General features: G+C 40.9%; 25 non-coding genes across 25 annotated transcripts; 17 read left to right on the plus strand and 8 right to left on the minus strand.

Moving 5' to 3' along the window:
* Nucleotides 1-82, plus strand: TRNAS-GCU (transfer RNA serine (anticodon GCU)). The gene has a single exon. It is a non-coding gene; the product is annotated as a tRNA-Ser (tRNA).
* A 589-nt stretch (nt 83-671) lies between these two features.
* Nucleotides 672-743, plus strand: TRNAT-UGU (transfer RNA threonine (anticodon UGU)). The gene has a single exon. It is a non-coding gene; the product is annotated as a tRNA-Thr (tRNA).
* Nucleotides 744-1,902: 1,159 nt separating this feature from the next.
* TRNAI-UAU (transfer RNA isoleucine (anticodon UAU)) lies at nt 1,903-1,997 on the minus strand. The gene is made up of 2 exons: nt 1,960-1,997; nt 1,903-1,938 (listed from the first exon to the last, which is right to left on the minus strand). It is a non-coding gene; the product is annotated as a tRNA-Ile (tRNA).
* A 289-nt stretch (nt 1,998-2,286) lies between these two features.
* Nucleotides 2,287-2,368, plus strand: TRNAS-GCU (transfer RNA serine (anticodon GCU)). The gene has a single exon. It is a non-coding gene; the product is annotated as a tRNA-Ser (tRNA).
* Nucleotides 2,369-2,957: 589 nt separating this feature from the next.
* TRNAT-UGU (transfer RNA threonine (anticodon UGU)) lies at nt 2,958-3,029 on the plus strand. The gene has a single exon. It is a non-coding gene; the product is annotated as a tRNA-Thr (tRNA).
* Nucleotides 3,030-4,160: 1,131 nt separating this feature from the next.
* TRNAI-UAU (transfer RNA isoleucine (anticodon UAU)) lies at nt 4,161-4,255 on the minus strand. The gene is made up of 2 exons: nt 4,218-4,255; nt 4,161-4,196 (listed from the first exon to the last, which is right to left on the minus strand). It is a non-coding gene; the product is annotated as a tRNA-Ile (tRNA).
* Nucleotides 4,256-4,544: 289 nt separating this feature from the next.
* On the plus strand, nt 4,545-4,626 carry TRNAS-GCU (transfer RNA serine (anticodon GCU)). Its single transcript has one exon. It is a non-coding gene; the product is annotated as a tRNA-Ser (tRNA).
* A 589-nt stretch (nt 4,627-5,215) lies between these two features.
* TRNAT-UGU (transfer RNA threonine (anticodon UGU)) lies at nt 5,216-5,287 on the plus strand. The gene has a single exon. It is a non-coding gene; the product is annotated as a tRNA-Thr (tRNA).
* Nucleotides 5,288-6,457: 1,170 nt separating this feature from the next.
* Nucleotides 6,458-6,552, minus strand: TRNAI-UAU (transfer RNA isoleucine (anticodon UAU)). The gene is made up of 2 exons: nt 6,515-6,552; nt 6,458-6,493 (listed from the first exon to the last, which is right to left on the minus strand). It is a non-coding gene; the product is annotated as a tRNA-Ile (tRNA).
* Nucleotides 6,553-6,841: 289 nt separating this feature from the next.
* Nucleotides 6,842-6,923, plus strand: TRNAS-GCU (transfer RNA serine (anticodon GCU)). Its single transcript has one exon. It is a non-coding gene; the product is annotated as a tRNA-Ser (tRNA).
* A 589-nt stretch (nt 6,924-7,512) lies between these two features.
* TRNAT-UGU (transfer RNA threonine (anticodon UGU)) lies at nt 7,513-7,584 on the plus strand. The gene has a single exon. It is a non-coding gene; the product is annotated as a tRNA-Thr (tRNA).
* A 1,170-nt stretch (nt 7,585-8,754) lies between these two features.
* TRNAI-UAU (transfer RNA isoleucine (anticodon UAU)) lies at nt 8,755-8,849 on the minus strand. Its single transcript has 2 exons — nt 8,812-8,849; nt 8,755-8,790 (listed from the first exon to the last, which is right to left on the minus strand). It is a non-coding gene; the product is annotated as a tRNA-Ile (tRNA).
* A 283-nt stretch (nt 8,850-9,132) lies between these two features.
* Nucleotides 9,133-9,214, plus strand: TRNAS-GCU (transfer RNA serine (anticodon GCU)). The gene has a single exon. It is a non-coding gene; the product is annotated as a tRNA-Ser (tRNA).
* A 589-nt stretch (nt 9,215-9,803) lies between these two features.
* TRNAT-UGU (transfer RNA threonine (anticodon UGU)) lies at nt 9,804-9,875 on the plus strand. Its single transcript has one exon. It is a non-coding gene; the product is annotated as a tRNA-Thr (tRNA).
* Nucleotides 9,876-11,031: 1,156 nt separating this feature from the next.
* Nucleotides 11,032-11,126, minus strand: TRNAI-UAU (transfer RNA isoleucine (anticodon UAU)). The gene is made up of 2 exons: nt 11,089-11,126; nt 11,032-11,067 (listed from the first exon to the last, which is right to left on the minus strand). It is a non-coding gene; the product is annotated as a tRNA-Ile (tRNA).
* Nucleotides 11,127-11,415: 289 nt separating this feature from the next.
* On the plus strand, nt 11,416-11,497 carry TRNAS-GCU (transfer RNA serine (anticodon GCU)). Its single transcript has one exon. It is a non-coding gene; the product is annotated as a tRNA-Ser (tRNA).
* Nucleotides 11,498-12,086: 589 nt separating this feature from the next.
* TRNAT-UGU (transfer RNA threonine (anticodon UGU)) lies at nt 12,087-12,158 on the plus strand. The gene has a single exon. It is a non-coding gene; the product is annotated as a tRNA-Thr (tRNA).
* Nucleotides 12,159-13,346: 1,188 nt separating this feature from the next.
* On the minus strand, nt 13,347-13,441 carry TRNAI-UAU (transfer RNA isoleucine (anticodon UAU)). The gene is made up of 2 exons: nt 13,404-13,441; nt 13,347-13,382 (listed from the first exon to the last, which is right to left on the minus strand). It is a non-coding gene; the product is annotated as a tRNA-Ile (tRNA).
* Nucleotides 13,442-13,730: 289 nt separating this feature from the next.
* On the plus strand, nt 13,731-13,812 carry TRNAS-GCU (transfer RNA serine (anticodon GCU)). The gene has a single exon. It is a non-coding gene; the product is annotated as a tRNA-Ser (tRNA).
* Nucleotides 13,813-14,401: 589 nt separating this feature from the next.
* On the plus strand, nt 14,402-14,473 carry TRNAT-UGU (transfer RNA threonine (anticodon UGU)). The gene has a single exon. It is a non-coding gene; the product is annotated as a tRNA-Thr (tRNA).
* Nucleotides 14,474-15,643: 1,170 nt separating this feature from the next.
* On the minus strand, nt 15,644-15,738 carry TRNAI-UAU (transfer RNA isoleucine (anticodon UAU)). Its single transcript has 2 exons — nt 15,701-15,738; nt 15,644-15,679 (listed from the first exon to the last, which is right to left on the minus strand). It is a non-coding gene; the product is annotated as a tRNA-Ile (tRNA).
* Nucleotides 15,739-16,027: 289 nt separating this feature from the next.
* TRNAS-GCU (transfer RNA serine (anticodon GCU)) lies at nt 16,028-16,109 on the plus strand. The gene has a single exon. It is a non-coding gene; the product is annotated as a tRNA-Ser (tRNA).
* A 589-nt stretch (nt 16,110-16,698) lies between these two features.
* On the plus strand, nt 16,699-16,770 carry TRNAT-UGU (transfer RNA threonine (anticodon UGU)). Its single transcript has one exon. It is a non-coding gene; the product is annotated as a tRNA-Thr (tRNA).
* A 1,188-nt stretch (nt 16,771-17,958) lies between these two features.
* TRNAI-UAU (transfer RNA isoleucine (anticodon UAU)) lies at nt 17,959-18,053 on the minus strand. The gene is made up of 2 exons: nt 18,016-18,053; nt 17,959-17,994 (listed from the first exon to the last, which is right to left on the minus strand). It is a non-coding gene; the product is annotated as a tRNA-Ile (tRNA).
* Nucleotides 18,054-18,342: 289 nt separating this feature from the next.
* On the plus strand, nt 18,343-18,424 carry TRNAS-GCU (transfer RNA serine (anticodon GCU)). The gene has a single exon. It is a non-coding gene; the product is annotated as a tRNA-Ser (tRNA).
* The last annotated feature ends 409 nt before the right edge of the window (nt 18,425-18,833 follow it).

An 18,833-nucleotide genomic window follows, 5' to 3' on the forward strand; every position in this document is an offset into this window, starting at 1 on the left:
GATGAGGTGGCCGAGTGGTTAAGGCGATGGACTGCTAATCCATTGTGCTCTGCACGCGTGGGTTCGAATCCCACCTTTGTCGGAAAGCCATCAGACACTCTTTTGAAGGTGAGCATGTCTCGTAGTACAATTACACTCTCTTTCAAGACACTGCCATAATCCCCTAGAAGGGCCCAACTGACTATTCCATTATGGCATTTATGTCAAATAAAGGGAAGTATTTTGTGCTTAATTGAAATTAGATCTTTCATGAAGTGTCCAGAGGATTGCCTATTCCTCACTCCTGGCCTTCCAACCAGTTTGGATAGATAGACTGATAAGAAAGCATTTCTTACTCCTAAAGTTTCAGCCGTCTCAAGTGTATGCGTGTTTACATTTGTCTGCCCCACAGAGACAGATCACTTCTAATAAGTGAGTTCTCTATCTGTCACTGATTGCGGACATACTCAGTAGAGCTTTCAGTATGGTCATAAATGTGAATACTCTTATGTTCTCAAATCAAAATGGAGTTTTTCCTACTTTCAAGAAAAGTGTCTTAAGCATGCTCTTCGATTTGTGCACACATGTAGACATTCAAATGCAACTGCATTTCCATACAGAGTCTCAAAATCATAGATATCTTCATACCGCAGTAAGAATACATGTTGCGATTTACAAACTGCAGGCAGACCGGCCTTGTAGCTCAGTGGCAGAGCACTGGTCTTGTAAACCAGGGGTCATGAGTTCAAGCCTCATCAGGGCCTTTTTATATGTGTGTTTCTGTATGTTGTTTTCAAGTCATTCTTTCTAGGAGTCACACCTTGTCTTAAGTTTGCTTATTGACAAGCTTCCCTTTCCTGCTGTCATCTTATCAAGAAGACTTCATGAAAACCATTGAACCATAAACTATTGCCTCACCCCTTCCGAACGCCTGACAAACGCCATTCTCACCCCGCCGGGCAAGCCCTGCCGGGCAAAGCCAAATAAGCCATGCATATTTAAAGTTCCTTTGAAAGGCAGAGCGAGGACTAGGACGTCTGTTCCGACTGAGTCTGCATCCACAGAAAGGATGAAATAAGGCTCTAGAAATTTCACCAAGGAGATATGAACTTCATCCCCCTTAAAATACTTTTTCTCCCAGATACCCCGGCTCTTAGTCAAATGAGGTTAATCTTCAAAACCCCACCCCCACTAACCATAAATATTCACCTCTCCTGCTGTCCATTCAATTGATACAAGGTATCTTGTACATGGAGAGAATGTGAGAAAAAGCAGAATTGCTTCATAGATTTGGTGACCTTGGATGGGTGGGCTGGATAAAGAAGTGAACTTGGTTTCCGGAAAGGGAGTATCATGATGGGAATGAGGAAAAGAGAACATGGACCACATTCACAGGTTAGAGAAATAAATGTAATAGGTTGAATGGTTTTGAAAAGCTAGCTTTGAGCAGGAATTGTTTTTTAAAATTGCAAAGAACTAAAAAAGTCAATGTGGGTTTGGAGGCACAATCTGAGCAGAAAGCACCATAAGCTGCTATGGTGCAACTCTTATGTTGACTAGAAACTTTAATATGATGATGCTCTTCTTTTGATATTTCTTTGAGTTAAATTTTATTGTATGTAGCTGACACAGTACTGTTTGCAGCTCCTCAGTTTATGGTTATCCCGTGACAACAATGTATTCATCATCTTTTTTATTCTACAAAAGTATTTTTAAATGCACTGATGTGGTGTTTGCATGCTATGCAAGATGGTACATCATTGAATGTTTATAAGGAGCATCGCATAGGATATGTGATATTTGGCACCTGGAGGAGTCGGACACGCAGATCCTGAAAAGAAGTTAAGACTCTCTAGCAAGAGCCGTCTTTATTCTGAGTCTAATCTTTACTTTTAGTGAAATGGTTTATGAAAACCAATCAACTGCTCCAGGTGAGGCTCGAACTCACAACCTCGGCATGGCTCAGTGCAAGTACTGCTGTATAAGTACCGCGCGCTAACCGATTGCGCCACTGGAGCTTACTGTTTTCATTTCTCCCCATTTGAGCCATCTAGTGCTAACCAAGTAGATACTGCACTGCTCCATTATTCACTGTGCAAGATCGACTCACATGCTAGCATGTTATCATGACTATTAAAAATACAGTCCAAATGGAATAGATTTGATAATTCTGCTATATCGTGTGCTCTGTCTATTGAACACCCCATACATTTGCCATTCTGACACAGTCTAGGATAAACTTATGCTTATTTTTAATTAGCACATAGTTAGAATTTCACCAAAAATGAAATATAGGCCCCTAAGGCAGACGAGGTGGCCGAGTGGTTAAGGCGATGGACTGCTAATCCATTGTGCTCTGCACGCGTGGGTTCGAATCCCACCTTCGTCGGAAAGCCATCAGACACTCTTTTGAAGGTGAGCATGTCTCGTAGTACAATTACACTCTCTTTCAAGACACTGCCATAATCCACTAGAAGGGCCCAACTGACTATTCCATTATGGCATTTATGTCAAATAAAGGGAAGTATTTTGTGCTTAATTGAAATTAGATCTTTCATGAAGTGTCCAGAGGATTGCCTATTCCTCACTCCTGGCCTTCCAACCAGTTTGGATAGATAGACTGATAAGAAAGCATTTCTTACTCCTAAAGTTTCAGCCGTCTCAAGTGTATGCGTGTTTACATTTGTCTGCCCCACAGAGACAGATCACTTCTAATAAGTGAGTTCTCTATCTGTCACTGATTGCGGACATACTCAGTAGAGCTTTCAGTATGGTCATAAATGTGAATACTCTTCTGTTCTCAAATCAAAATGGAGTTTTTCCTACTTTCAAGAAAAGTGTCTTAAGCATGCTCTTCGATTTGTGCACACATGTAGACATTCAAATGCAACTGCATTTCCATACAGAGTCTCAAAATCATAGATATCTTCATACCGCAGTAAGAATACATGTTGCGATTTACAAACTGCAGGCAGACCGGCCTTGTAGCTCAGTGGCAGAGCACTGGTCTTGTAAACCAGGGGTCATGAGTTCAAGCCTCATCAGGGCCTTTTTATATGTGTGTTTCTGTATGTTGTTTTCAAGTCATTCTTTCTAGGAGTCACACCTTGTCTTAAGTTTGCTTATTGACAAGCTTCCCTTTCCTGCTTTCATCTTATCAAGAAGACTTCATGAAAACCATTGAACCATAAACTATTGCCTCACCCCTTCCGATCGCCTGACGAACGCCTGACAAACGCCATTCTCACCCTGCCGGGCAAAGCCAAATAAGCCATGCATATTTAAAGTTCCTTTGAAAGGCAGAGCGAGGACTAGGACGTCTGTTCCGACTGAGTCTGCATCCACAGAAAGGATGAAATAAGGCTCTCGAAATTTCACCAAGGAGATATGAACTTCATCCCCCTTAAAATACTTTTTCTCCCAGGTTAATCTTCAAAACCCCACCCCCACTAACCATAAATATTCACCTCTCCTGCTGTCCATTCAATTGATACAAGGTATCTTGTACATGGAGAGAATGTGAGAAAAAGCAGAATTGCTTCATAGATTTGGTGACCTTGGATGGGTGGGCTGGATAAAGAAGTGAACTTGGTTTCCGGAAAGGGAGTATCATGATGGGAATGAGGAAAAGAGAACATGGACCACATTCACAGGTTAGAGAAATAAATGTAATAGGTTGAATGGTTTTGAAAAGCTAGCTTTGAGCAGGAATTGTTTTTTAAAATTGCAAAGAACTAAAAAAGTCAATGTGGGATTGGAGGCACAATCTGAGCAGAAAGCACCATAAGCTGCTATGGTGCAACTCTTATGTTGACTAGAAACTTTAATATGATGATGCTCTTCTTTTGATATTTCTTTGAGTTAAATTTTATTGTATGTAGCTGACACAGTACTGTTTGCAGCTCCTCAGTTTATGGTTATCCCGTGACAACAATGTATTCATCATATTTATTATTCTACAAAAGTATTTTTAAATGCACTGATGTGGTGTTTGCATGCTATGCAAGATGGTACATCATTGAATGTTTATAAGGAGCATCGCATAGGATAAGTGATATTTGGCACCTGGAAGAGTCGGACACGCAGATCCTGAAAAGAAGTTAAGACTTTTTAGCAAGAGCCGTCTTTATTTTGAGTCTAATCTTTACTTTTAGTGAAATGGTTTATGAAAACCAATCAACTGCTCCAGGTGAGGCTCCAACTCACAACCTCGGCATGGCTCAGTGCAAGTACTGCTGTATAAGTACCGCGCGCTAACCGATTGCGCCACTGGAGCTTACTGTTTTCATTTCTCCCCATTTGAGCCATCTAGTGCTAACCAAGTAGATACTGCACTGCTCCATTATTCACTGTGCAAGATCGACTCACATGCTAGCATGTTATCATGACTATTAAAAATACAGTCCAAATGGAATAGATTTGATAATTCTGCTATATCGTGTGCTCTGTCTATTGAACACCCCATACATTTGCCATTCTGACACAGTCTAGGATAAACTTATGCTTATTTTTAATTAGCACATAGTTAGAATTTCACCAAAAATGAAATATAGGCCCCTAAGGCAGACGAGGTGGCCGAGTGGTTAAGGCGATGGACTGCTAATCCATTGTGCTCTGCACGCGTGGGTTCGAATCCCACCTTCGTCGGAAAGCCATCAGACACTCTTTTGAAGGTGAGCATGTCTCGTAGTACAATTACACTCTCTTTCAAGACACTGCCATAATCCACTAGAAGGGCCCAACTGACTATTCCATTATGGCATTTATGTCAAATAAAGGGAAGTATTTTGTGCTTAATTGAAATTAGATCTTTCATGAAGTGTCCAGAGGATTGCCTATTCCTCACTCCTGGCCTTCCAACCAGTTTGGATAGATAGACTGATAAGAAAGCATTTCTTACTCCTAAAGTTTCAGCCGTCTCAAGTGTATGCGTGTTTACATTTGTCTGCCCCACAGAGACAGATCACTTCTAATAAGTGAGTTCTCTATCTGTCACTGATTGCGGACATACTCAGTAGAGCTTTCAGTATGGTCATAAATGTGAATACTCTTATGTTCTCAAATCAAAATGGAGTTTTTCCTACTTTCAAGAAAAGTGTCTTAAGCATGCTCTTCGATTTGTGCACACATGTAGACATTCAAATGCAACTGCATTTCCATACAGAGTCTCAAAATCATAGATATCTTCATACCGCAGTAAGAATACATGTTGCGATTTACAAACTGCAGGCAGACCGGCCTTGTAGCTCAGTGGCAGAGCACTGGTCTTGTAAACCAGGGGTCATGAGTTCAAGCCTCATCAGGGCCTTTTTATATGTGTGTTTCTGTATGTTATTTTCAAGTCATTCTTTCTAGGAGTCACACCTTGTCTTAAGTTTGCTTATTGACAAGCTTCCCTTTCCTGCTTTCATCTTATCAAGAAGACTTCATGAAAACCATTGAACCATAAACTATTGCCTCACCCCTTCCGATCGCCTGACGAACGCCTGACAAACGCCATTCTCACCCTGCCGGGCAAGCCCTGCCGGGCAAAGCCAAATAAGCCATGCATATTTAAAGTTCCTTTGAAAGGCAGAGCGAGGACTAGGACGTCTGTTCCGACTGAGTCTGCATCCACAGAAAGGATGAAATAAGGCTCTAGAAATTTCACCAAGGAGATATGAACTTCATCCCCCTTAAAATACTTTTTCTCCCAGATACCCCGGCTCTTAGTCAAATGAGGTTAATCTTCAAAACCCCACCCCCACTAACCATAAATATTCACCTCTCCTGCTGTCCATTCAATTGATACAAGGTATCTTGTACATGGAGAGAATGTGAGAAAAAGCAGAATTGCTTCATAGATTTGGTGACCTTGGATGGGTGGGCTGGATAAAGAAGTTACCTTGGTTTCCGGAAAGGGAGTATCATGATGGGAATGAGGAAAAGAGAACATGGACCACATTCACAGGTTAGAGAAATAAATGTAATAGGTTGAATGGTTTTGAAAAGCTAGCTTTGAGCAGGAATTGTTTTTTAAAATTGCAAAGAACTAAAAAAGTCAATGTGGGATTGGAGGCACAATCTGAGCAGAAAGCACCATAAGCTGCTATGGTGCAACTCTTATGTTGACTAGAAACTTTAATATGATGATGCTCTTCTTTTGATATTTCTTTGAGTTAAATTTTATTGTATGTAGCTGACACAGTACTGTTTGCAGCTCCTCAGTTTATGGTTATCCCGTGACAACAATGTATTCATCATATTTATTATTCTACAAAAGTATTTTTAAATGCACTGATGTGGCGTTTGCATGCTATGCAAGATGGTACATCATTGAATGTTTATAAGGAGCATCGCATAGGATATGTGATATTTGGCACCTGGAGGAGTCGGACACGCAGATCCTGAAAAGAAGTTAAGACTCTCTAGCAAGAGCCGTCTTTATTTTGAGTCTAATCTTTACTTTTAGTGAAATGGTTTATGAAAACCAATCAACTGCTCCAGGTGAGGCTCCAACTCACAACCTCGGCATGGCTCAGTGCAAGTACTGCTGTATAAGTACCGCGCGCTAACCGATTGTGCCACTGGAGCTTACTGTTTTCATTTCTCCCCATTTGAACCATCTAGTGCTAACCAAGTAGATACTGCACTGCTCCATTATTCACTGTGCAAGATCGACTCACATGCTAGCATGTTATCATGACTATTAAAAATACAGTCCAAATGGAATAGATGTGATAATTCTGCTATATCGTGTGCTCTGTCTATTGAACACCCCATACATTTGCCATTCTGACACAGTCTAGGATAAACTTATGCTTATTTTTAATTAGCACATAGTTAGAATTTCACCAAAAATGAAATATAGGCCCCTAAGGCAGACGAGGTGGCCGAGTGGTTAAGGCGATGGACTGCTAATCCATTGTGCTCTGCACGCGTGGGTTCGAATCCCACCTTCGTCGGAAAGCCATCAGACACTCTTTTGAAGGTGAGCATGTCTCGTAGTACAATTACACTCTCTTTCAAGACACTGCCATAATCCACTAGAAGGGCCCAACTGACTATTCCATTATGGCATTTATGTCAAATAAAGGGAAGTATTTTGTGCTTAATTGAAATTAGATCTTCCATGAAGTGTCCAGAGGATTGCCTATTCCTCACTCCTGGCCTTCCAACCAGTTTGGATAGATAGACTGATAAGAAAGCATTTCTTACTCCTAAAGTTTCAGCCGTCTCAAGTGTATGCGTGTTTACATTTGTCTGCCCCACAGAGACAGATCACTTCTAATAAGTGAGTTCTCTATCTGTCACTGATTGCGGACATACTCAGTAGAGCTTTCAGTATGGTCATAAATGTGAATACTCTTATGTTCTCAAATCAAAATGGAGTTTTTCCTACTTTCAAGAAAAGTGTCTTAAGCATGCTCTTCGATTTGTGCACACATGTAGACATTCAAATGCAACTGCATTTCCATACAGAGTCTCAAAATCATAGATATCTTCATACCGCAGTAAGAATACATGTTGCGATTAACAAACTGCAGGCAGACCGGCCTTGTAGCTCAGTGGCAGAGCACTGGTCTTGTAAACCAGGGGTCATGAGTTCAAGCCTCATCAGGGCCTTTTTATATGTGTGTTTCTGTATGTTGTTTTCAAGTCATTCTTTCTAGGAGTCACACCTTGTCTTAAGTTTGCCTATTGACAAGCTTCCCTTTCCTGCTTTCATCTTATCAAGAAGACTTCATGAAAACCATTGAACCATAAACTATTGCCTCACCCCTTCCGATCGCCTGACGAACGCCTGACAAACGCCATTCTCACCCTGCCGGGCAAGCCCTGCCGGGCAAAGCCAAATAAGCCATGCATATTTAAAGTTCCTTTGAAAGGCAGAGCGAGGACTAGGACGTCTGTTCCGACTGAGTCTGCATCCACAGAAAGGATGAAATAAGGCTCTACAAATTTCACCAAGGAGATATGAACTTCATCCCCCTTAAAATACTTTTTCTCCCAGATACCCCGGCTCTTAGTCAAATGAGGTTAATCTTCAAAACCCCACCCCCACTAACCATAAATATTCACCTCTCCTGCTGTCCATTCAATTGATACAAGGTATCTTGTACATGGAGAGAATGTGAGAAAAAGCAGAATTGCTTCATAGATTTGGTGACCTTGGATGGGTGGGCTGGATAAAGAAGTGAACTTGGTTTCCGGAAAGGGAGTATCATGATGGGAATGAGGAAAAGAGAACATGGACCACATTCACAGGTTAGAGAAATAAATGTAATAGGTTGAATGGTTTTGAAAAGCTAGCTTTGAGCAGGAATTGTTTTTTAAAATTGCAAAGAACTAAAAAAGTCAATGTGGGATTGGAGGCACAATCTGAGCAGAAAGCACCATATGCTGCTATGGTGCAACTCTTATGTTGACTAGAAACTTTAATATGATGATGCTCTTCTTTTGATATTTCTTTGAGTTAAATTTTATTGTATGTAGCTGACACAGTACTGTTTGCAGCTCCTCAGTTTATGGTTATCCCGTGACAACAATGTATTCATCATATTTATTATTCTACAAAAGTATTTTTAAATGCACTGATGTGGTGTTTGCATGCTATGCAAGATGGTACATCATTGAATGTTTATAAGGAGCATCGCATAGGATATGTGATATTTGGCACCTGGAGGAGTCGGACACGCAGATCCTGAAAAGAAGTTAAGACTCTCTAGCAAGAGCCGTCTTTATTCTGAGTCTAATCTTTACTTTTAGTGAAATGGTTTATGAAAACCAATCAACTGCTCCAGGTGAGGCTCGAACTCACAACCTCGGCATGGCTCAGTGCAAGTACTGCTGTATAAGTACCGCGCGCTAACCGATTGCGCCACTGGAGCTTACTGTTTTCTTTTCTCCCCATTTGAGCCATCTAGTGCTAACCAAGTAGATACTGCACTGCTCCATTATTCACTGTGCAAGATCGACTCACATAGGTTATCATGACTATTAAAAATACAGTCCAAATGGAATAGATTTGATAATTCTGCTATATTGTGTGCTCTGTCTATTGAACACCCCATACATTTGCCATTCTGACACAGTCTAGGATAAACTGATGCTTATTTTTAATTAGCACATAGTTAGAATTTCACCAAAAATGAAATATAGGCCCCTAAGGCAGATGAGGTGGCCAAGTGGTTAAGGCGATGGACTGCTAATCCATTGTGCTCTGCACGCGTGGGTTCGAATCCCACCTTTGTCGGAAAGCCATCAGACACTCTTTTGAAGGTGAGCATGTCTCGTAGTACAATTACACTCTCTTTCAAGACACTGCCATAATCCCCTAGAAGGGCCCAAATGACTATTCCATTATGGCATTTATGTCAAATAAAGGGAAGTATTTTGTGCTTAATTGAAATTAGATCTTTCATGAAGTGTCCAGAGGATTGCCTATTCCTCACTCCTGGCCTTCCAACCAGTTTGGATAGATAGACTGATAAGAAAGCATTTCTTACTCCTAAAGTTTCAGCCGTCTCAAGTGTATGCGTGTTTACATTTGTCTGCCCCACAGAGACAGATCACTTCTAATAAGTGAGTTCTCTATCTGTCACTGATTGCGGACATACTCAGTAGAGCTTTCAGTATGGTCATAAATGTGAATACTCTTATGTTCTCAAATCAAAATGGAGTTTTTCCTACTTTCAAGAAAAGTGTCTTAAGCATGCTCTTCGATTTGTGCACACATGTAGACATTCAAATGCAACTGCATTTCCATACAGAGTCTCAAAATCATAGATATCTTCATACCGCAGTAAGAATACATGTTGCGATTTACAAACTGCAGGCAGACCGGCCTTGTAGCTCAGTGGCAGAGCACTGGTCTTGTAAACCAGGGGTCATGAGTTCAAGCCTCATCAGGGCCTTTTTATATGTGTGTTTCTGTATGTTGTTTTCAAGTCATTCTTTCTAGGAGTCACACCTTGTCTTAAGTTTGCTTATTGACAAGCTTCCCTTTCCTGCTTTCATCTTATCAAGAAGACTTCATGAAAACCATTGAACCATAAACTATTGCCTCACCCCTTCCGATCGCCTGACGAACGCCTGACAAACGCCATTCTCACCCTGCCGGGCAAAGCCAAATAAGCCATGCATATTTAAAGTTCCTTTGAAAGGCAGAGCGAGGACTAGGACGTCTGTTCCGACTGAGTCTGCATCCACAGAAAGGATGAAATAAGGCTCTAGAAATTTCACCAAGGAGATATGAACTTCATCCCCCTTAAAATACTTTTTCTCCCAGATACCCCGGCTCTTAGTCAAATGAGGTTAATCTTCAAAACCCCACCCCCACTAACCATAAATATTCACCTCTCCTGCTGTCCATTCAATTGATACAAGGTATCTTGTACATGGAGAGAATGTGAGAAAAAGCAGAATTGCTTCATAGATTTGGTGACCTTGGATGGGTGGGCTGGATAAAGAAGTGAACTTGGTTTCCGGAAAGGGAGTATCATGATGGGAATGAGGAAAAGAGAACATGGACCACATTCACAGGTTAGAGAAATAAATGTAATAGGTTGAATGGTTTTGAAAAGCTAGCTTTGAGCAGGAATTGTTTTTTAAAATTGCAAAGAACTAAAAAAGTCAATGTGGGATTGGAGGCACAATCTGAGCAGAAAGCACCATAAGCTGCTATGGTGCAACTCTTATGTTGACTAGAAACTTTAATATGATGATGCTCTTCTTTTGATATTTCTTTGAGTTAAATTTTATTGTATGTAGCTGACACAGTACTGTTTGCAGCTCCTCAGTTTATGGTTATCCCGTGACAACAATGTATTCATCATATTTATTATTCTACAAAAGTATTTTTAAATGCACTGATGTGGTGTTTGCATGCTATGCAAGATGGTACATCATTGAATGTTTATAAGGAGCATCGCATAGGATATGTGATATTTGGCACCTGGAGGAGTCGGACGCGCAGATCCTGAAAAGAAGTTAAGACTCTCTAGCAAGAGCCGTCTTTATTTTGAGTCTAATCTTTACTTTTAGTGAAATGGTTTATGAAAACCAATCAACTGCTCCAGGTGAGGCTCCAACTCACAACCTCGGCATGGCTCAGTGCAAGTACTGCTGTATAAGTACCGCGCGCTAACCGATTGCGCCACTGGAGCTTACTGTTTTCATTTCTCCCCATTTGAGCCATCTAGTGCTAACCAAGTAGATACTGCACTGCTCCATTATTCACTGTGCAAGATCGACTCACATGCTAGCATGTTATCATGACTATTAAAAATACAGTCCAAATGGAATAGATTTGATAATTCTGCTATATCGTGTGCTCTGTCTATTGAACACCCCATACATTTGCCATTCTGACACAGTCTAGGATAAACTTATGCTTATTTTTAATTAGCACATAGTTAGAATTTCACCAAAAATGAAATATAGGCCCCTAAGGCAGACGAGGTGGCCGAGTGGTTAAGGCGATGGACTGCTAATCCATTGTGCTCTGCACGCGTGGGTTCGAATCCCACCTTCGTCGGAAAGCCATCAGACACTCTTTTGAAGGTGAGCATGTCTCGTAGTACAATTACACTCTCTTTCAAGACACTGCCATAATCCACTAGAAGGGCCCAACTGACTATTCCATTATGGCATTTATGTCAAATAAAGGGAAGTATTTTGTGCTTAATTGAAATTAGATCTTTCATGAAGTGTCCAGAGGATTGCCTATTCCTCACTCCTGGCCTTCCAACCAGTTTGGATAGATAGACTGATAAGAAAGCATTTCTTACTCCTAAAGTTTCAGCCGTCTCAAGTGTATGAGTGTTTACATTTGTCTGCCCCACAGAGACAGATCACTTCTAATAAGTGAGTTCTCTATCTGTCACTGATTGCGGACATACTCAGTAGAGCTTTCAGTATGGTCATAAATGTGAATACTCTTATGTTCTCAAATCAAAATGGAGTTTTTCCTACTTTCAAGAAAAGTGTCTTAAGCATGCTCTTCGATTTGTGCACACATGTAGACATTCAAATGCAACTGCATTTCCATACAGAGTCTCAAAATCATAGATATCTTCATACCGCAGTAAGAATACATGTTGCGATTTACAAACTGCAGGCAGACCGGCCTTGTAGCTTAGTGGCAGAGCACTGGCCTTGTAAACCAGGGGTCATGAGTTCAAGCCTCATCAGGGCCTTTTTATATGTGTGTTTCTGTATGTTGTTTTCAAGTCATTCTTTCTAGGAGTCACACCTTGTCTTAAGTTTGCTTATTGACAAGCTTCCCTTTCCTGCTTTCATCTTATCAAGAAGACTTCATGAAAACCATTGAACCATAAACTATTGCCTCACCCTTTCCGATCGCCTCACCCCTTCCGATCGCCTGACGAACGCCTGACAAACGCCATTCTCACCCTGCCGGGCAAGCGCCGCCGGGCAAAGCCAAATAAGCCATGCATATTTAAAGTTCCTTTGAAAGGCAGAGCGAGGACTAGGACGTCTGTTCCGACTGAGTCTGCATCCACAGAAAGGATGAAATAAGGCTCTAGAAATTTCACCAAGGAGATATGAACTTCATCCCCCTTAAAATACTTTTTCTCCCAGATACCCCGGCTCTTAGTCAAATGAGGTTAATCTTCAAAACCCCACCCCCACTAACCATAAATATTCACCTCTCCTGCTGTCCATTCAATTGATACAAGGTATCTTGTACATGGAGAGAATGTGAGAAAAAGCAGAATTGCTTCATAGATTTGGTGACCTTGGATGGGTGGGCTGGATAAAGAAGTGAACTTGGTTTCCGGAAAGGGAGTATCATGATGGGAATGAGGAAAAGAGAACATGGACCACATTCACAGGTTAGAGAAATAAATGTAATAGGTTCAATGGTTTTGAAAAGCTAGCTTTGAGCAGGAATTGTTTTTTAAAATTGCAAAGAACTAAAAAAGTCAATGTGGGATTGGAGGCACAATCTGAGCAGAAAGCACCATAAGCTGCTATGGTGCAACTCTTATGTTGACTAGAAACTTTAATATGATGATGCTCTTCTTTTGATATTTCTTTGAGTTAAATTTTATTGTATGTAGCTGACACAGTACTGTTTGCAGCTCCTCAGTTTATGGTTATCCCGTGACAACAATGTATTCATCATATTTATTATTCTACAAAAGTATTTTTAAATGCACTGATGTGGTGTTTGCATGCTATGCAAGATGGTACATCATTGAATGTTTATAAGGAGCATCGCATAGGATATGTGATATTTGGCACCTGGAGGAGTCGGACACGCAGATCCTGAAAAGAAGTTAAGACTCTCTAGCAAGAGCCGTCTTTATTCTGAGTCTAATCTTTACTTTTAGTGAAATGGTTTATGAAAACCAATGAACTGCTCCAGGTGAGGCTCAAACTCACAACCTCGGCATGGCTCAGTTCAAGTACTGCTGTATAAGTTCCGCGCGCTAACCGATTGCGCCACTGGAGCTTACTGTTTTCATTTCTCCCCATTTGAGCCATCTAGTGCTAACCAAGTAGATACTGCACTGCTCCATTATTCACTGTGCAAGATCGACTCACATGCTAGCATGTTATCATGACTATTAAAAATACAGTCCAAATGGAATAGATTTGATAATTCTGCTATATCGTGTGCTCTGTCTATTGAACACCCCATACATTTGCCATTCTGACACAGTCTAGGATAAACTTATGCTTATTTTTAATTAGCACATAGTTAGAATTTCACCAAAAATGAAATATAGGCCCCTAAGGCAGATGAGGTGGCCGAGTGGTTAAGGCGATGGACTGCTAATCCATTGTGCTCTGCACGCGTGGGTTCGAATCCCACCTTTGTCGGAAAGCCATCAGACACTCTTTTGAAGGTGAGCATGTCTCGTAGTACAATTACACTCTCTTTCAAGACACTGCCATAATCCCCTAGAAGGGCCCAACTGACTATTCCATTATGGCATTTATGTCAAATAAAGGGAAGTATTTTGTGCTTAATTGAAATTAGATCTTTCATGAAGTGTCCAGAGGATTGCCTATTCCTCACTCCTGGCCTTCCAACCAGTTTGGATAGATAGACTGATAAGAAAGCATTTCTTACTCCTAAAGTTTCAGCCGTCTCAAGTGTATGCGTGTTTACATTTGTCTGCCCCACAGAGACAGATCACTTCTAATAAGTGAGTTCTCTATCTGTCACTGATTGCGGACATACTCAGTAGAGCTTTCAGTATGGTCATAAATGTGAATACTCTTATGTTCTCAAATCAAAATGGAGTTTTTCCTACTTTCAAGAAAAGTGTCTTAAGCATGCTCTTCGATTTGTGCACACATGTAGACATTCAAATGCAACTGCATTTCCATACAGAGTCTCAAAATCATAGATATCTTCATACCGCAGTAAGAATACATGTTGCGATTTACAAACTGCAGGCAGACCGGCCTTGTAGCTCAGTGGCAGAGCACTGGTCTTGTAAACCAGGGGTCATGAGTTCAAGCCTCATCAGGGCCTTTTTATATGTGTGTTTCTGTATGTTGTTTTCAAGTCATTCTTTCTAGGAGTCACACCTTGTCTTAAGTTTGCTTATTGACAAGCTTCCCTTTCCTGCTTTCATCTTATCAAGAAGACTTCATGAAAACCATTGAACCATAAACTATTGCCTCACCCCTTCCGATCGCCTGACGAACGCCTGACAAACGCCATTCTCACCCTGCCGGGCAAGCCCTGCCGGGCAAAGCCAAATAAGCCATGCATATTTAAAGTTCCTTTGAAAGGCAGAGCGAGGACTAGGAAGTCTGTTCCGACTGAGTCTGCATCCACAGAAAGGATGAAATAAGGCTCTAGAAATTTCACCAAGGAGATATGAACTTCATCCCCCTTAAAATACTTTTTCTCCCAGATACCCCGGCTCTTAGTCAAATGAGGTTAATCTTCAAAACCCCACCCCCACTAACCATAAATATTCACCTCTCCTGCTGTCCATTCACTTGATACAAGGTATCTTGTACATGGAGAGAATGTGAGAAAAAGCAGAATTGCTTCATAGATTTGGTGACCTTGGATGGGTGGGCTGGATAAAGAAGTGAACTTGGTTTCCGGAAAGGGAGTATCATGATGGGAATGAGGAAAAGAGAACATGGACCACATTCACAGGTTAGAGAAATAAATGTAATAGGTTGAATGGTTTTGAAAAGCTAGCTTTGAGCAGGAATTGTTTTTTAAAATTGCAAAGAACTAAAAAAGTCAATGTGGGATTGGAGGCACAATCTGAGCAGAAAGCACCATAAGCTGCTATGGTGCAACTCTTATGTTGACTAGAAACTTTAATATGATGATGCTCTTCTTTTGATATTTCTTTGAGTTAAATTTTATTGTATGTAGCTGACACAGTACTGTTTGCAGCTCCTCAGTTTATGGTTATCCCGTGACAACAATGTATTCATCATATTTATTATTCTACAAAAGTATTTTTAAATGCACTGATGTGGTGTTTGCATGCTATGCAAGATGGTACATCATTGAATGTTTATAAGGAGCATCGCATAGGATATGTGATATTTGGCAACTGGAGGAGTCGAACGCGCAGATCCTGAAAAGAAGTTAAGACTCTCTAGCAAGAGCCGTCTTTATTTTGAGTCTAATCTTTACTTTTAGTGAAATGGTTTATGAAAACCAATCAACTGCTCCAGGTGAGGCTCCAACTCACAACCTCGGCACGGCTCAGTGCAAGTACTGCTGTATAAGTACCGCGCGCTAACCGATTGCGCCACTGGAGCTTACTGTTTTCATTTCTCCCCATTTGAGCCATCTAGTGCTAACCAAGTAGATACTGCACTGCTCCATTATTCACTGTGCAAGATCGACTCACATGCTAGCATGTTATCATGACTATTAAAAATACAGTCCAAATGGAATAGATTTGATAATTCTGCTATATCGTGTGCTCTGTCTATTGAACACCCCATACATTTGCCATTCTGACACAGTCTAGGATAAACTTATGCTTATTTTTAATTAGCACATAGTTAGAATTTCACCAAAAATGAAATATAGGCCCCTAAGGCAGACGAGGTTGCCGAGTGGTTAAGGCGATGGACTGCTAATCCATTGTGCTCTGCACGCGTGGGTTCGAATCCCACCTTCGTCGGAAAGCCATCAGACACTCTTTTGAAGGTGAGCATGTCTCGTAGTACAATTACACTCTCTTTCAAGACACTGCCATAATCCACTAGAAGGGCCCAACTGACTATTCCATTATGGCATTTATGTCAAATAAAGGGAAGTATTTTGTGCTTAATTGAAATTAGATCTTTCATGAAGTGTCCAGAGGATTGCCTATTCCTCACTCCTGGCCTTCCAACCAGTTTGGATAGATAGACTGATAAGAAAGCATTTCTTACTCCTAAAGTTTCAGCCGTCTCAAGTGTATGCGTGTTTACATTTGTCTGCCCCACAGAGACAGATCACTTCTAATAAGTGAGTTCTCTATCTGTCACTGATTGCGGACATACTCAGTAGAGCTTTCAGTATGGTCATAAATGTGAATACTCTTATGTTCTCAAATCAAAATGGAGTTTTTCCTACTTTCAAGAAAAGTGTCTTAAGCATGCTCTTCGATTTGTGCACACATGTAGACATTCAAATGCAACTGCATTTCCATACAGAGTCTCAAAATCATAGATATCTTCATACCGCAGTAAGAATACATGTTGCGATTTACAAACTGCAGGCAGACCGGCCTTGTAGCTCAGTGGCAGAGCACTGGCCTTGTAAACCAGGGGTCATGAGTTCAAGCCTCATCAGGGCCTTTTTATATGTGTGTTTCTGTATGTTGTTTTCAAGTCATTCTTTCTAGGAGTCACACCTTGTCTTAAGTTTGCTTATTGACAAGCTTCCCTTTCCTGCTTTCATCTTATCAAGAAGACTTCATGAAAACCATTGAACCATAAACTATTGCCTCACCCCTTCCGATCGCCTCACCCCTTCCGATCGCCTGACGAACGCCTGACAAACGCCATTCTCACCCTGCCGGGCAAGCGCCGCCGGGCAAAGCCAAATAAGCCATGCATATTTAAAGTTCCTTTGAAAGGCAGAGCGAGGACTAGGACGTCTGTTCCGACTGAGTCTGCATCCACAGAAAGGATGAAATAAGGCTCTAGAAATTTCACCAAGGAGATATGAACTTCATCCCCCTTAAAATACTTTTTCTCCCAGATACCCCGGCTCTTAGTCAAATGAGGTTAATCTTCAAAACCCCACCCCCACTAACCATAAATATTCACCTCTCCTGCTGTCCATTCAATTGATACAAGGTATCTTGTACATGGAGAGAATGTGAGAAAAAGCAGAATTGCTTCATAGATTTGGTGACCTTGGATGGGTGGGCTGGATAAAGAAGTGAACTTGGTTTCCGGAAAGGGAGTATCATGATGGGAATGAGGAAAAGAGAACATGGACCACATTCACAGGTTAGAGAAATAAATGTAATAGGTTGAATGGTTTTGAAAAGCTAGCTTTGAGCAGGAATTGTTTTTTAAAATTGCAAAGAACTAAAAAAGTCAATGTGGGATTGGAGGCACAATCTGAGCAGAAAGCACCATAAGCTGCTATGGTGCAACTCTTATGTTGACTAGAAACTTTAATATGATGATGCTCTTCTTTTGATATTTCTTTGAGTTAAATTTTATTGTATGTAGCTGACACAGTACTGTTTGCAGCTCCTCAGTTAATGGTTATCCCGTGACAACAATGTATTCATCATATTTATTATTCTACAAAAGTATTTTTAAATGCACTGATGTGGTGTTTGCATGCTATGCAAGATGGTACATCATTGAATGTTTATAAGGAGCATCGCATAGGATATGTGATATTTGGCACCTGGAGGAGTCGGACACGCAGATCCTGAAAAGAAGTTAAGACTCTCTAGCAAGAGCCGTCTTTATTCTGAGTCTAATCTTTACTTTTAGTGAAATGGTTTATGAAAACCAATCAACTGCTCCAGGTGAGGCTCGAACTCACAACCTCGGCATGGCTCAGTGCAAGTACTGCTGTATAAGTACCGCGCGCTAACCGATTGCGCCACTGGAGCTTACTGTTTTCATTTCTCCCCATTTGAGCCATCTAGTGCTAACCAAGTAGATACTGCACTGCTCCATTATTCACTGTGCAAGATCGACTCACATGCTAGCATGTTATCATGACTATTAAAAATACAGTCCAAATGGAATAGATTTGATAATTCTGCTATATCGTGTGCTCTGTCTATTGAACACCCCATACATTTGCCATTCTGACACAGTCTAGGATAAACTTATGCTTATTTTTAATTAGCACATAGTTAGAATTTCACCAAAAATGAAATATAGGCCCCTAAGGCAGATGAGGTGGCCGAGTGGTTAAGGCGATGGACTGCTAATCCATTGTGCTCTGCACGCGTGGGTTCGAATCCCACCTTTGTCGGAAAGCCATCAGACACTCTTTTGAAGGTGAGCATGTCTCGTAGTACAATTACACTCTCTTTCAAGACACTGCCATAATCCCCTAGAAGGGCCCAACTGACTATTCCATTATGGCATTTATGTCAAAAAAAGGGAAGTATTTTGTGCTTAATTGAAATTAGATCTTTCATGAAGTGTCCAGAGGATTGCCTATTCCTCACTCCTGGCCTTCCAACCAGTTTGGATAGATAGACTGATAAGAAAGCATTTCTTACTCCTAAAGTTTCAGCCGTCTCAAGTGTATGCGTGTTTACATTTGTCTGCCCCACAGAGACAGATCACTTCTAATAAGTGAGTTCTCTATCTGTCACTGATTGCGGACATACTCAGTAGAGCTTTCAGTATGGTCATAAATGTGAATACTCTTATGT

The sequence above is a fragment of the Lissotriton vulgaris genome, chromosome 5 (assembly GCF_964263255.1).
Source record: "Lissotriton vulgaris chromosome 5, aLisVul1.2, whole genome shotgun sequence".
Classification (NCBI taxonomy): domain Eukaryota; kingdom Metazoa; phylum Chordata; class Amphibia; order Caudata; family Salamandridae; genus Lissotriton; species Lissotriton vulgaris.